Below are 16,669 nucleotides of genomic sequence, written 5' to 3'. Positions count from 1 at the left end.
GATATTTTGCAATGTAAATGTGATGCTATTTTGAATTTATAATTATTTATATGTAAATTGACGTGATGACTCTTTTTAATGGATTAACTGGACTCAATTCAAGAGAAGTTATTTCATTTGTAATTATCTCAAACTATACAAATTTTTGTCTTTCATTCCAAATTATGTTCTTGAAATACTTACTTATTGGAATTTTTAAGCGTAAAAGCTTTAATTAAATTTATTTAACAATAGCCTGTAAATTCCCACTGCTGGGCTAAAGGCCTTCTCTCCGTTTGAGGAGAAGGTTTGGAACACATTCCACCACGCTGTTCCAATGCGGGTTGGTGGAATACACTTGTGGCAGAATTTCTATGAAATTTATCACATGCAGGTTTCCTCACAATGTTTTCCTTCACCGCTGAGCACGAGATGAATTATAAAGACATTAAATGTATTTATTATTGCCTTATTGCATCCACTGGTGACAGGGCTGGTTCATATTTTACCTAGATGATCAGAGTTGTGATTCAACAGGGAAATAATGCTAGCATTCCTGCCCATACTCTATGCGGTTATAATCTGCACGTGTGTGTAATTTCTCACTCAGGACTCAATGTTAATAATGCTTGTGAAAATAAATATAAATCACATACTAACAGCCTTAATATGTTAAATTTATCCCCACGTATATCAATAACTTTCACTAATAGACAACCAGACAACGATTTAAAATAAACTCCAATCGAAACCAAATTTATGCTAAACATTGAATACAGTTTCAATATAAAACAAATTGTTTTAATCAACGCAAAATAATCGTTCGGTGATCTACAATGCATTTTATCACTACCTATACGAATCTAGCGCTTAAAACGAGTTCGTCAAAGCTGGATTTTTATTTAAAAAAATGCTCTAATATTTTCAGCGCTGCAAGCTCAAATATGAAATAAACAAAATAGCGCAAAAATTGTTTTCAGTGTACAGACCTGCCGTTTGACAGGCTAGCGCGTTATAAATAAAGATTTCATTTTCAACGTTCCGCGTATTATGTAAATTTTATAATTTGATTTGTCAACGATATCAGCGTAACAGTAACGTATATCATAGCTTAGGTAATTATAAAATATGTTTTTACTTACATAAGTATTATTGACGTTAATATAATATACTAATGTGAATTTAAAAAAATACTTTATTTATCTTGGTAAGGTAGGTAATGTAGGTAAGGTAGGTAATGGAATGGCAAGAAGCATCATTTTCCCGTTGAATCGTAATTCCGATCCTCTGGGCAAGAAACGAACCAGCTCTTCTATCACCAGTGCAATCAATAAGGCGAGGTGTTTTACTTTTAATGAATCTTTTTGCACTACTACTACAACGCTCCAAGTTTTAACAGCAAAGTGGGAGAAAAATAATTTTGAATAAGGCACCAATATTTTGATAGTTTGTTCGCAGCGACACTTAACAGTAAAAACAAGAATATGGGCATGGGATTAAACAATGTAAAAAAATATTAGTCCAAATTTAAGGGAAACAGACAAATTATGGTATGTGTCATATTAAACATAATCATATTATCTGAAGATTACGGTGACAGAATAAAGGCAAAGACCACACAGCTGGAAGTCATCGGATCTTCCAGGTATGGGCAGCGATCACATTCTACCTGGTGAGCCGTTTGATCGTCTGTATGCCGTAAAACCCGGGCAAGCATCACTGAATTTTCATACCTCTATACTAGTTTCATCTCGTGTTCGGCAATAAAGGAAACCATGAAGAAACCTGGAACCATAATGGAGTACGATGGAATGAACTCCAAGCCTCTAGAGAGAGCAGACGCTTGGCCATCAATCGTCTATTTACAGTTTCCATTTGAAGCTAACTTTACACAAGAACTCAATCATCATTAATATATTCGAATTCTAAGCTACCGAATTGAATTTGCTTAAATCTACAAAATCAATATTTATAGTATTCATATACACTCAGACGAGAAATTTTACTCGTCATTTGACTTCAATTATAATAATTTATATAAAGATCACTGAGTCATTATCATCACTACATAGTTTTAAACAAAGTCGCTTACCGCTACCTGACCCTATGTATGCTTAGATCTTTAAAATTGCGCAACGGATTTTGATACGGCTTAAATAGATAGAGTAATTCGAAAGGGAGCTCTTTGTATATAATACATGGACAATATAGTTAATGAACACTGATTATTTTAGAATATTATAATAAAATGTATAAAAAAAACCACATTTTGCTCTTACATTTTATTACTTACAAGCACCGCTGATTCGTGTGCTTAATTTGTCTTTATAATTCATCTCGTGCTCAGCGGTGAAGGAAAACATCGTGAGGAAACCTGCATGTGACAAATTTCATAGAAATTCTGCCACATGTGTATTCCACCAACCCGCATTGGAACAGCGTGGTGGAATATGTTCCAAACCTTCTCCTCAAAGGGAGAGGAGGCCTTTAGCTCAGCAGTGGGAATTTACAGGCTGTTGTTGTTGTTGTTGTTGCTTTTTTAAAATAATATATACTTTATTCATAACAAATAATTTACAGATTAAAATGAGTTCCCTCGTTCTTGTGATAAGTAAACACCTGTGCCACAACGAACCAGTGTTGAACATTGCAAACTATGTATTGTTTAATAATTAATTTAAAAACTATTAATGTTGTAAGACATTCTGTAGTATATTTAGTATCAGCATTGCACACGTGGGAAGCTGGAGCAAGACGCTAGTTAGGAATAAATCTATTAACTCACTAAAACACCAACTCCACGTTCAATTATCGCTAAATTTTAATTATATAGAAGAGTGTTAATTTTTTAACTTTTTATCCTCTTTTTTGTTTCCATTTACCATCCTTATACAGACGTTTACTTTCTTACCCTATCGAGTTATCTTTTTGTATAAAATGTAGTAAATAACTTATGGCAACATTGAGTGATTTTTAGTAATTAAATATTTGTATTTAATACACAGCTGCAATAGTAATACTAATTATCTTAACATATATATTTATGATAACGAATAATAGAAAATATTATACAAATCATTTCGAAAGCCTTTGACAGACATATACGACCAAACACAGGCACCTTTCTAGTTGTGTACTGCACAATAGACTTCTATTTTAGACCAAAAAATGCTTTCACTGTAGAACTTCGATTGGAATGAATGGTTCATCGTGCAATTTGAAGTATTTAACCGGTTGTTTATCAAAGAGTATCGTAGTTTATGCAGTAACTGTGGCCATCGCCATAAGAAAATATAAATTATTTGTAATTATTAACATTTCACATTTTTTTATGAAATCAGAATCTTTAAACAGATATTGAAAACAATCATCATCATACATATACGAGTATATCATTGTATCATAATAATATTAGCACGTCCATAAAGACAAGAGATAGAACAGGACAGTTATTTTAAATTGTAAATATTTTTGTACATCCATATGGGGCAAAGAAATAACTCCGAATTCAACGTAATAAAGGATTGATAAGCTTAACCGTTGAGAAAAAGGTTATTATCACTGTAAAACTAATCAGAAGTATTTGAGATTCAAACCAGATGTAAATCATCCACTTAATAAAGTAATAATTTATCCTTTAAGTAGTATGAAGTAAAACAAAAGCGCTCGCATTTGTTTGAAGTACGAGTTGGTTGTTTGCTTAGGACTCTGCCTGATGTGTAAAGTTTCTGTTATAACGCAGAACATACAGAAATGACCTTCTCAAACGTAATTCTCATATTCACAGATGAATGATTTAATTAAGGTGAACGAATGAACGGTTATTCGTGCTTTGTGTGTTTTATTAGACGCGGGACAATTCTATGACTTACAACGGCTATGATCGTTCTCGATCCAACTTCGGATATCCTCACATCCCTGGATGCAAAGGACTAACTATCCATAATTTCAATTCTAACTGTTACAACAACAACAACAGCCTGTAAATTTCCCACTGCTGCGCCTTCTGTCCTTCTGTCCTTTTGAGGTTCGGAACAATTTCCACTACGCTGTTCCAAAGCGGGTTAGTGGAATCCACATGTGGCAGAATTTCTATGAAATTAGACACATGCAGGTTTCCTCACGATGTTTTCCTTTACCGCCGAACACGAGATGAATTATAAATACAAATTAAGAACATGAATATTCAGTGGTGGTTGCATGGGTTTGAACCCGCAATCGTCAGTTAAGATGCACGCGTTCTAACCACTTCGTCAACTCGGCTTCTTGGATGTTCAATTTATTAGGTTTCCTGTTCACAAGTGACAGCGTGCAATCGTCATGTGCGTCACGCTACATTTGATTCGAGTCACGTTCGACGATCAACATTCAAACCGCCCTGATTACAGTGATTATCACGCTTTGAGATAATTACTAAACATTAAGGAAGGCATTCGCAGTATTTTTTAGCTTTTCTTAGATTTACATTCAAATATCTAAATTGTATCTAAATTTGTAAAATCAATCTTAGTAAATGTTCTTATAGCACATTTTTTTATAGTAATCCCAAGGCTGGGCTAATGCCTCATCTCATTTTAACAATATTGGCGTGTATTTAAAGCTCCATAAGGTTTCAATTAATGAAAATGTTTTTTAAAAATTTTTATATGAATAATTTAAATTTAGAATAATATCCCGTGGCATAACTTAGTTCAAAGAGAATTTAAATCGACGATCAATTGTCAGCATTCAGACGCTTATGACGTGAAAACATTCTTATTAAAATAACGCCTTTTGTTAGAATTGATTAAATACTGGCCAGACCGCACTTTACGTTGGAAAAACTCTTTATTTAAATTCGTCTAGAATTTACAAAATGACCACCTGATGTTAAGTGATTACCGCTCCTGAACACCTTAAGAAATTTTAATCATACCCAATGCGCCACCAACCTCGAGAACTAAGAAGTTAGGTACCGTTTTTTGTTGACGCAGGGAAAATCTTCATAGATACCCGACTCTTGTGGGGATGTCGGGTTATGTGAGATTGTACTCACTAAAAACCCTGCGATGGCCGCTATCAGCACGGACACGGAGAGGCTGCGGGATAGCTTTCGCAGCACGTTCGCTGCCCCTCCCGAAGCTGTTAGGTACCTTGAGCTTGCAGTTACACTGGCTACCAATATTACAAAGTATTGCTACTGCCCGTAGAATATGAGTAGGTACCTACCCAAACAGGCCACAGAGTACTACCACCAAGTAGATCAATAACTTCTAATAAAGAATTACTATCGAATATATAAATTGAAGCCTAATTATTTCAAACATATGTAATAAAAATAGTACGATGTATTAACTAATATTATAAATGCGAAAGTAACTCTGTCTATCTATGTGTACCGACACATAGATAGACAGAGTTACTGCTCTTTCCGAACCGAATTTGATGAAATTTTCTATGAACCAAATTTGAAGTACGAGGAAGGACATAGGCTATTTTTTTACCTCACACATTACAACCAATCCCCAAACGCGAGTGGATTTAGTAGGAAAACAAACGTGGAATTCGATTTAGTTTCATTAGAGAAAGTGTTTATTAACAGAGCTGTTCTCGGCAGCATTTTGATACAAAACTGGTAGCATTGCATTTAATTGTAACAGCAGAAGTGAAGTCGCGGGCAGAGGCCAGTCCTTTATAATTCTCGAATCATCAGCGTTATAATGAATTGCGATTTTCGTCGCGTATTTAACAATGGATTTTGTGTCGTCACTCTGATTTATCACAAGACGAATATTCGGGTCATTTTAAAGGCTGTTATGCAACCTTTTTCACGCCGACGTAGAAACGATTTAATGTAACCCGTCCTTATAGCTATGGACATAATGTTCAATTTACAATGAAAATTATTGTTGGTGTGAAATCATTATCATCATTACACAGTATAAAACAAAGTCGCTTACCGCTGTCCATCCCTATGTATGCTTAGATCTTTCAAATTACGCAACGGATTTTATGCGGTGTTTTTTTATAGATAGGGTTATTCAAGAGGAAGGTTTTTGTATATAATCTATGGACAGTATAGTAAAGAAACTAGGAAATTTTTAGTATACATTCCAAGTTGTACACGTTCCAAGCCTGGGCGGATCGTTTGTAAATGTTATAAAATAAGTACCTGGGAGTAAGTAAAGTGTTCTCATTTCTTTGTGCGTATATTGGAACTTATATTTTAGGATTACTGAGAGATTTTGTTTAATGAGACAGTATAGAATAAAATGGGCATTTTATTCTATACTGTCTCATTTTTCTAGAAGGTTTTATTTATCTTGTAATCCAAGTATGGGTCAAATCTTGCCACTCAATTTAGAAGATTCTATTTCATACAAATTCTGTCAAAATGTAAATGAAATTTTGTCAGCGCATTTAAAAAAACTGTTAATTTATTTTAATTACAAATTGGTATGTTGATTTATACATTTATATGACATAGCCAACGATATAACAATGTAAGATCATTATAACTTACAGCGTCAATGCGTCCCTAAACTGGGCTTTCTCACCCATCAAATCGAATTACAACAGCTTTGCGTTGCACAAAGCCGAATAAAAAGCCTTAATTAAGTAAAATATACAAATGAGAATTGTACATCACGCATTTGTTAAATCTGGTGAAACTTAACCGTACGAGTATATTATCTGAATAAATACCTTATAAAGATAGGGTCGAAATATTCGCTAAGAACGGAGTGTTGCGCTACAAAAGGGGTGACTGAAAGACAAGTGCAAGCTGCGGAGATGAGAATGCTGAGAAGAATGTGTGGTGTTAAGTGAATGGATAGAGTAAGGAATGAATAAATGAGATGAAGTTTGAAAGTGACACCGATAGTTATGAGGAAGGCGGCTATCATGGTATGGGCATGTAATGCGGAGGAATGAGGAACATACTGTGAGGAAGGCCTTGAGCATGGATGTGGATGGATATAGAAGATGACCCAAGAAACAATGGATGGATTGTGTGAAAGTTTAGAAAGAATGTTACTTGTGAGATGACGTCTGACAGAGAAGTATTGAAGAAGAAGACATGCTGCGCCGACCCCAAATAAAATTGGAATAAGGGCAGGAGGATGATGGATGAAGATTCTGGATTTCTGTCTGATTGATGATGATATTCGGCAAGTCTATCCATAATCAGAACACCTCTACTATGGCTCACTATTTTCAGGTTGTGATCCAGAATCTATTTAGTAGTCGCCATTTGTGCTCTCTATTAGTTTTCCCAAGGCGTCTCTGCTGTCCTCGATATAAAATACGTAGCTTTTCATGTGATGCGAATATTTGTAGTAGCATTAGTGGTAGAATTTATTTGTTGCGTTTATATAAAAACAATACAATACGATTTTATTGAAGGTACAATAACAATATGTAGAATTGTTGGTATTAACTCGAAATGAAATTGAAAAATAATATAGTAAGTAGTTAAATTTAAAGTATAACTTCAAAACGTCGAAAGCATCACATACAATGTTCTTAAAAGAGTAATTGTACAGTCAGAGTAAGAAAACCTTCGTCAGTTTTCAAATTCATTCCTTTATCAAGTCTTAAGCTCTTAGTACCTTTTGAATTTAAGCATCAAATCATTGCGACGCAATATGTCATTCTCGATCGGTAAAGGAGATTATCGTTCACACTGAGCACACGAAAATAGATCTTAAGGTGACGAATATTCTTACTTAATATTGACTGTACAAACTTATAGTTATTATTTCATTGTATTTATTGAATTGTCTGATACAAAGTCAGCTTCAAGTAAAATTAGGTCAAAGTTAATTTATGAACGATCACTTCTCAGGATTATCAGCTAACTTCTTAATCCTGTACAAAATTTCGCTTATGAATATTTAAATGATAAGAAAGCTCGTCTTTAAAATATCATTGTTTGAATACGAAGAATCATTTTAGATTATACGAACATATATATTTTTATTATAAACTTGAAAGTAACTCTGTCTGTCTGTCCCTCCTTCACGACCCAACTGCTGATCTGAATTTGATGAAGTTTGGTATGAAGCAAAATTGAATTCCAAGACTTACATACAGTCATATGTTAGATTATTATTCACCATAAAACGCGGGCGAAGCTGCGGGCGACTACTAGTTTTATATGATAAATTTATTAAACAAACCCATTCAAAAACTATGATTGCAAAAATGCGTTTTTTCCAATTTTCCATTTCTTATTTGGATTTTGGTGGTACTACCATAGTTATTAATAGTATCCATTCATAATTCCAATTCAAGAAAAAGCAACGTACCTACAGCCTTACTCTAAATTCCAAGTTCAGAGACATGTAATGACTATTGTTAAGTTAACTGTGAGAACAATTTGTCGAGCGTGGAATTGATAAGGTAAGTTCGGAGTCTGCCATGAATAACAAGTTTAGTTTTGCGGTTTGAGTTTGCACGTTCAAGCTTGTGGCAGTAGTGTGGTGACATGAGTCTTAAGTTCAATGACTTCGACGATATTTATGACGAGCAGATGATAGTAATAGCCCCTCAGATCTCTTTATGGGATTGTGTATATTGTTCCTTCAAAAATAATATACGATTTATTTTAATTTAGACTCTATATCTATTATATTAAATCACATTTTTGGAATTATAACCTAATTAAACTATTACTAAACGATGCTGTCTTCTTAGATATAAATAAAAACATATATCATATTAACCAAAACACTCGATATTTCTAAGTGGAATTTAACTTACTAGTAGTGTTTTATGATTTAAAAAGTCTTACTTATTTTACAAATGCGAAAATTTTGATGGATCTAAATAAAAATACGTATGAGTCAGGTTATATTAGCACCAAAAATATAATTATATAATTTAACGCATATAAACAAAACGCACTTATGTAGTTAATAAGCTTGAAGCTAGTACAAGGATTGTGGACGAAGATAAGCAGGCCATAAGGGGGCCAGTAAATAATTGGGCTATTAGCGCTTTATATTATATTCTTACAAGAACTACCCCCTCCTCCCTCCCTCAACCTGGACCGAGCGGAATCACATAAATACGGAAGAGCGCTTAGTAACTGGTTCAATGTTCGGTTGTCTCTCGGCCGATTAGGTTCTAGTTTGTCTTTATATACCTCCTAATTAACTCTCTAGGTATTGCAATATTTGTGTAATTGATTTATTTTATGTACTGATGATAATTAGGTTCGATTATAAATAAATAAAGAACTGTAAGTATAGGTTATTCACACGTGTTATTTTTTTATTTAATTATTCTTAGGGTTTGTAATAAAATACTAATATAACTCTGATAATAATAAATCTTTATTAGTTAAATTAAAGTCTACACAGATGGGGTGCCTTTGTATATCATTAATGTGCACTTTTTTTACTTGCCTGCATATTTTTAATGCGAGGCAGGATTAAATTTTATTAAAGTCAACATCGCTGTGTTAATAAATAAATCAAACCAATCTCCCTTTGTACACAAAGCTAATTTCACGGTACAAATATTAATCCAATTATATTATTCGTTATATCTTGATACAGAAAGTGTAATCACACATGAGGCGAGCGGGCCGCTTGAGTGATGATACTGATTACTCGCTTCAGGTAATATCTCCTCCTTGCTTATGACATCCTGGTAATCAGTTATCGTCTTGACGGCACGTACTCTATGATTTAATCACGTGGTGTTTTCCTGGTATGTACTACTCTAATTATATATATTTATGTCGGATCATCAGAAGCGTCTTTAAAATGTTTTTGGCTGCATAGTGGCCGTGATAATGCAATAATATCGGAAATAAAGTTACGATGTAATTTTTCAGCCTATTAATATTTAGTAACAGCCTGTAAATTTCCCACTACTGGGGTAATGGCCACCTCTCCCATTGAGGGGCTTGGAACATATTCCACCACGCTGTTGCTATGCATTCCTAATCCTGCATTATTCACTGTAGAACATGGTGTGTGTGCTGTGCTCTGTTATAGAGAGTTTCTCGGATTCGCTTATTAATACTTTATTTAGGCTATATTACAAAATGTCATATTTATAACTTAGCTATTGAACTGTTTCTGTTTCTTAATTTTATTTTAAATTTATATTAAGTATGCCAGTGTAGTAATTATGTAAGTTTTTTTTCATTTGTTTTTATTTTTAGTTAATTTTGTGAGAATTTTAAAGAGCGACCTTTAGTACGAATTCGTTCATGTTCGAATACGAATGTCCACAGGCGTCCTTTATGGTGATTTTATTTCGATTGATTTGAAATAATTTCCTTCTTTTTATACATTTTTGGAAAGCTAAGAAAACGGTTATGTTTTTAAAATAATCTGCAGGCCAAGTTTCATAAAGATTTTTTTAGTTTTTGAGGCATTTTTGAGGAAAAAAATTCAAAAAAATATTGAAATAAATTCGTTTTCCATCTCGCATTTTTAAATTTGGACCGATTTTTATTATTTAAATATTGAAAAATATCCCGTGTTTAACCGTTTTTATAAAACAAAAGAATAAAATAGATTTTATTTGAAACTTTTTTTAAAATGAATTTTTGAAATTGCATTTTTGACAAATGTTGAAAAAAACTAAAGAACGTGATAACTCAAAAATGGTTCACTTTTGGATTATGCATATGGGGGTTAAAATTATTGCAAATAGTCACCCCTATCACCTCCTAACGGATATACGTCGAGTAACCAATAACCCTGTATATTACTTTACATGTTGAACTATAGTTCTTAATTGAAAAACCGTGATGACATATTGGTTTGAACGCGTTCATTTTATCCGATGATCCGATGTTTGCAAGCTCACCTAGGAATGCTAAACGGAATTTTCATAGGGAACCTCCATGTATACCAAACCACATAGCAGCATGTGAGAATAAGCTCCAAATCTTCATGTGATCAATATTTAGGCAAGTTTAAGTTCTTATAAGTTCTAATATAATTATCCCGTCTTTCTTTAAATACTGATGAAGTCGTACTAATAGTAATTGGAATACTATTTATAAAGAAAAATACAATAATTCGAAGCTTATATCAGACAAATGGTGAGACAGCGATGGCAAAAATAAAAGTTTGAAATCTCAGACAGACATTTATATAATTTATATAAAATTAGTTGTTGCCCGCAGTTTCGCTCGTTTTCTAGGGGTTTTTGTTATGAGTTAGGCAAAAAAGTAGCCTATATCCTTCCTTGGAGGTCAAGTTTGCTTCGTAACAAATTTAATCAAATTCGATTCATTTGTTTGGAAGTGGAACGATAGATAGACAGACAGATTTACTTTCACATTTACAATAAAAGTTAGTAAAGTAAAGTAACAGCCTGTAAATTTCCCACTGCTGGGATAAGGCCTCCTCTTCCTTTAAGTAAAGGGTTTGGAACATATTCCACCACGCTGTTCCAATGCGGGTTGGTGGAATGCACATGTGGCAGAATTTCTATGAAATTTGTCACATGCATGTTTCCTCACGGTGTTTTCCTTCACCGCTGAGCACGAGATGAATTATAAAGACAAATTAAGCACATGAATCAGCGGTGCTTGCCTGGGTTTGAGCCCGCAATCATCGGTTAAGATGCACGCGTTCTAACCACTGGGCCATCTCGACTCTTCATGTCAAAGATCACATTATTAAGTTTTTTTTCACGTTCTCCTTATATATTCTAAGACTCTTAACTATGAATGAGTTATGAGAAAAAGAACGTTAAAAAGTTAAATCCCAATGTAATTTATGTGCGCAAACTGTCTTAGTTTATAAATGGATTTAGCGTAAAACAAAGGTTTTTTTTTTGTTTTTAAAGCTTTCAAGCGCGATAAAATATTCACACGACCAAGTAAATAAATAAATAAACTAAACAACGGCACTTTAGAATCCCTCTTCAGAAAAAAAAAAAACATCTATTAAGTATATTAACCTTTTTCCTCACGTGTTTCTAAAAGGTCGATTGTTTTCTTATTTTACAAAAGAGTTTTTATATATATGTATATTTTTTTAAAACATTCAAATCACGCTACATTAACTTCTGGATACATTTTTTTTTGTTTAATATAACTTACGATATCAAGACGATAGTGACACTGTGTTAAAATTAAGCAAATATAGTATATTAAATATAATATATTATTAATATACCTGTTTACTTTAAAAGAGCAAATTCTTACCGATTTTACTCCGTAGAAGCTGTGTTCCAAAACGGTGATGGTGTTTAAATAATATTAACGATTCAAAAACGCTTTTTTTATGTTTATTTTATAGTTTTAATTCGTTTTTTATTTTCATTTTTGTAACTTGTTTCTTCTTTAATAAGCACAGTAGTACTTTTTGTCTGATTCTTTTCTTTATTTTTTTCTTTTTTTACATGATGAGTTAGCCTGTAAGAATGATGTACATGGTAATATTTTTTAAGACAGGATGTATCTTGTAGAATTAGACACTTTGTATACCACGTTAGCTTCCCAAATAAATAAATAAATAAAACGCTTTATTGTAAAGTTTATTTGAATAAAATAATTTGATTTGATTGAAGACTAGATACAAGTATTATCTTTTATAATATTGTTTAAAATATTAAAACCCCAAAAAAATACAAAACTCTTCAAACAGGCGACTGAAATAATTGTTCATTTATTTGGAAAAATATCATAAAACAACATACATCCATGTTATTTTATGATATAGGTCTGCGATTATGGTTTACGTTTATATCAAGGTACAGTTGGTGTGGATATGAGCTCGCAGTCGATGTGAAGCCACAATTTATCTCTGACAGATCGGTTCGATACACATTGTGGTGAGTCTATGTAATTGGATATTAAATTTTATGAACTGAGATGGTTTTCTCGCTTCCAATACAGACCTTAAGTGAACCAGGTGAATGTACCTTTGAGTATATAGATTAAGTGGAAATATCACAAGTTATTTAGAGGCAAAAATAACCAGCAAAGGAGTTAGTACGATAAGTTTCCATAAACTAAATTTGAGTTGAGAGCTGAGATGACCCAGTGGTTAGAACTTAGAACGCGTGCATCTTAATCGAGGCAAGCACCACTATATATAAATGCTTAATTTGTATTTATAATTTATCTCGTGCTCAGCGGTGAAGGAAAACATCGTGAGGTAACCTGCATGTGTCTAATTTTATCGAAATTCTGCCACATGCGCATTCCACCAACCCGCATTGGAACAGCGTGGTGGATTATGTTCCAAACCCTCTCCTTAATGGAAGAGGAGGCCTCAGGAGTGGGAAATTTACAGGCTGTTACTTTACTTTTAAATTTAAGTGTATAAAGCTCGGTTTTACACACGGAGTACCACATTTTTTACACCAACTCGTATTAACCTATCATAGTGAAATAAGTGCCAAGTCTTGATATCAAAAACGAATTAGGTCTAAGCCCAACAGAAAGATATTAACTTAATAAGTAATTTGGTTAGAGGGTTAAATGTTAAAACATTTTCAGCAAATAAAAAATAAAATATTAATTCGATACAATAATCGAAGATGATATTTCACATTTAGTGGTATTTTTCTGCAAAATGAACAGTACGAGCAAGATATGTGGAAAGTATCCTGGTACGAAGTCTCTTGGGTACAATTGCTATTTAGTGTCATGCATTCGTAGGTTAGGAAATGGTAATAATATGCTCCATTATTTAAGTAATACAGTTCTAATCCGTTTCATTTCTCGTAAAAAAGTAACAAGAAAAGTCATATGTTTTCATGTCTTACGAGTACTGGACAAGAGTTCATCATCGCAATCCAAAGGTGTTAAACTTGTTCAAATACGTTTTGCGATTGTCGATGCTCATGTTGTGGAACTTCATTCAACATATACTAATTTGTTTACTTTTTCCTTCACCACTGAATACAAGATTAATTATTATTAACGTAATTGAAGTAGAAGAAACAGGATGGTGATTCGAAGATTAAATCGTATCAACTGACGTTTACAATCAAAAATCCTATACATCCTATCCTATAGTTGACGTAGAGTTTTGTACATAAATGTTTAAAACGAGATGAAACCCCGACTTCGCACGGGTAAAGTAAACAAATATACTAACTGTCGTACCTGTGCACAAAATTATTATTTGAAAAACGCTTTCTGAACGCACCCGTATATGTCAAATAAGGTTAATATTGAAATATTTCGATCATACAAATTTTACGGATATAATATGTTTTCGACTCAAAAATCATAATTTTTTACGATCTGTTATTGTGGGTAGAGTAGGTTTCGATTCGTTTGTAGATCTGAACGGTATTATTAATATACATGAATGTTAAAATACTGTCAAAATAAGAAGACGCATTCAGTATTACAATTAAAAACAAAAGTCATAGTTTTAAAATCGTTAAAATATTCAATTTAATTGAGGCGTATAACAGCCCCTTGGTCTCCATGGAACATAAATCAAGAGTATTAGTTTGGTCTTTTGTTTGTCGAGTTCGTTGCCGGTGCGGAAATTTACTGCCACGACGAACGTACAAATAAAACCTAAGGTTTTGTCTGAAGATAAACTTAGATTACAATATAAACGAATTAAAACTTTTTTCAACACAGTTAACTATATTATTATTGTTATAAATGTGAAAGTAAGTATCTTGGTGGTAGGGCTTTGTGCAAACACGTCTGGGTAGGTACCACCCACTCATCAGTTATTCAACCGCCAAATAACAGTACTCAGTATTGTTATGTTCCGGTTTGAAGGGTGAGTGAGCCAGTGTAATTACAGGCACAAGGGACGTAACATCTTAGTTCCCAAGTTTGGTGGCACATTGACGATGTAAGGAATAGTTAATATTTCTTACAGCGTCATTGTCTATGGGTGATGGTGACCACTTACCATCAAGTGGCCCATATGCTCGTCCGCCAACCTATACCATAAAAAAAAGTTTGTCTGTCTGTCGCTCTTCCACGACCAAACCGCTGAATCGAATTTGATGAAATTTGGTATGAAGCAAACTTGAACTCCAAAAAGGGACATCGGCTACTTTTTGGCTGAGACGTGACAAACATCTTCCTAAAACGCGTGCGAAGCCGCGGGCGACTAATAGTAAAAACTACTAGTAATTAAAAGATGTATTGATGTATGATTATAAAATCGATTTAGTATTAGTTGAATTGAAGCCGAATTTTATAAAATAGTTTAATTACTTCAAGAGTTTGTTTAAAAAATGTATTTTTAGTTATTATTTTATCTATTTTTCCGTAACTAGCGACCGCCCCGGCTTCGCATAGGTGCAATGCTGGTACTAAACATGCTACATTATTTTTTTTGTTTTATTACTATATTGTCCATATATTACATAAAAAAACCATCCTCTTGAGTCACTCTATCTATTGAAAAAATACCATCAAAATCCGTTGCGTCATTTGGAAGATCTATGTATACATAAGGACAGACAGCGGTAAGCGACTTTGTTTTATACTACGTATTGATTTATATGTAGTCATAACTACACATTATTAATTTCGCACTAGCATTCGAATATCTAATCTAAAACTACTCTCGTTTCTTTAATTACTCGATTTTCCTCTACTCATTTCCCCTCTGACGTCCTCCTATGTAAAATATAATTAAAGAACTTGTACTAGTTAATACCAATTTTATCTTGAAATAACTAGATAAGAAAATGTTATTAATCCTGAGTCTTTTAGAACGTTTTTTTTTAACTTATATAACTAACGAGCCGGGCCCACGTGCGTTAACCGATGATCGCGGGTTCAAACCCAGGCAAGCACCGCTGAATTTTCATGTACTTAATTTGTGGTTATAATTCATCTCGTGCTCGGCGGTGAATGAAAACATCGTGAGGATGCATGTGACTAATTTCAACGAAATTCTGCCACATGTGTATTCATCAACCTGCATTTAAACAACATGGTGGAATGTGCTCCAAACCTTCTCCTGAAATAGAGAGGAGGCCTTAACCCTTTATTACAAATTATTTTCTACACTTCTTAAACCCATAAAGAAACCAGAGAGACTACACTCGGTACTGTAATAGAATGCCAGTATTTTATGCTTATGCTAAGGCTTTCAATACCATCAGCATCGAGTGACTCACTGGCTAAACTAAAAGGAAAAGATAAAACCAAATGACGATGACGCATCAGTTGTTCATCAGGGCCTCAGATATCCTGTTTCAAGCGATCAAAAGATGACCAATAGCAAACATATCCACAATTTCACCAGGCATAAGGCGGTTATAAAATAGTCTTATCATTTTTCTACCTGAGATAAACTCCACACAGCATAATCAACCTTAGAGGACCATGTTTAAGAGCGAATTTAGCGTTTAAAAATAACACCGCCCACTCATCATCCATGTTGAGTAAGAGCATTGTTCGGATTTAGTCCACACACAAACACAATGTTTTCAAAACCCGGTTTTCCCCAGGGAGCGTGTTTCTCTTGAAGAATCTTACGAAAAAAATAAGAGGAGGCGTTATAGTAATAATTCACAGGTAAAAAAGGGTAACTTCTGAGATTCTTGATAAGTCACCTGAATAGAATCTTAAAACTTTAAAGTTATCACAGTTGATCAAAGTTAAGAACTAACTTTAAATTTATTCTTTGTTTAAGAGCTTACTTGAATAAAGTATATTTTGACGTTAAAATTACAGATTGAATTACAAAAGAAAAAGTGCCATAATTCTACTTAATTGTAAAAAAGTAATTACGCA

General features: G+C 33.5%; 1 protein-coding gene across 1 annotated transcript in view; it reads left to right on the top strand.

The window, feature by feature from the left end:
- The window catches only part of LOC124535013, a 259,361-nt gene that overhangs the window by 133,214 nt on the left and 109,478 nt on the right, over positions 1–16,669 (top strand). The window lies entirely within an intron of this gene.

Source organism: Vanessa cardui, chromosome 14, assembly GCF_905220365.1.
Source record: "Vanessa cardui chromosome 14, ilVanCard2.1, whole genome shotgun sequence".
In the NCBI taxonomy this organism is placed as follows: Eukaryota; Metazoa; Arthropoda; class Insecta; order Lepidoptera; family Nymphalidae; genus Vanessa; species Vanessa cardui.
The sequence above is the reverse complement of the archived record's forward strand: the minus strand, read 5'-3'. Positions and strand labels throughout refer to the sequence as shown.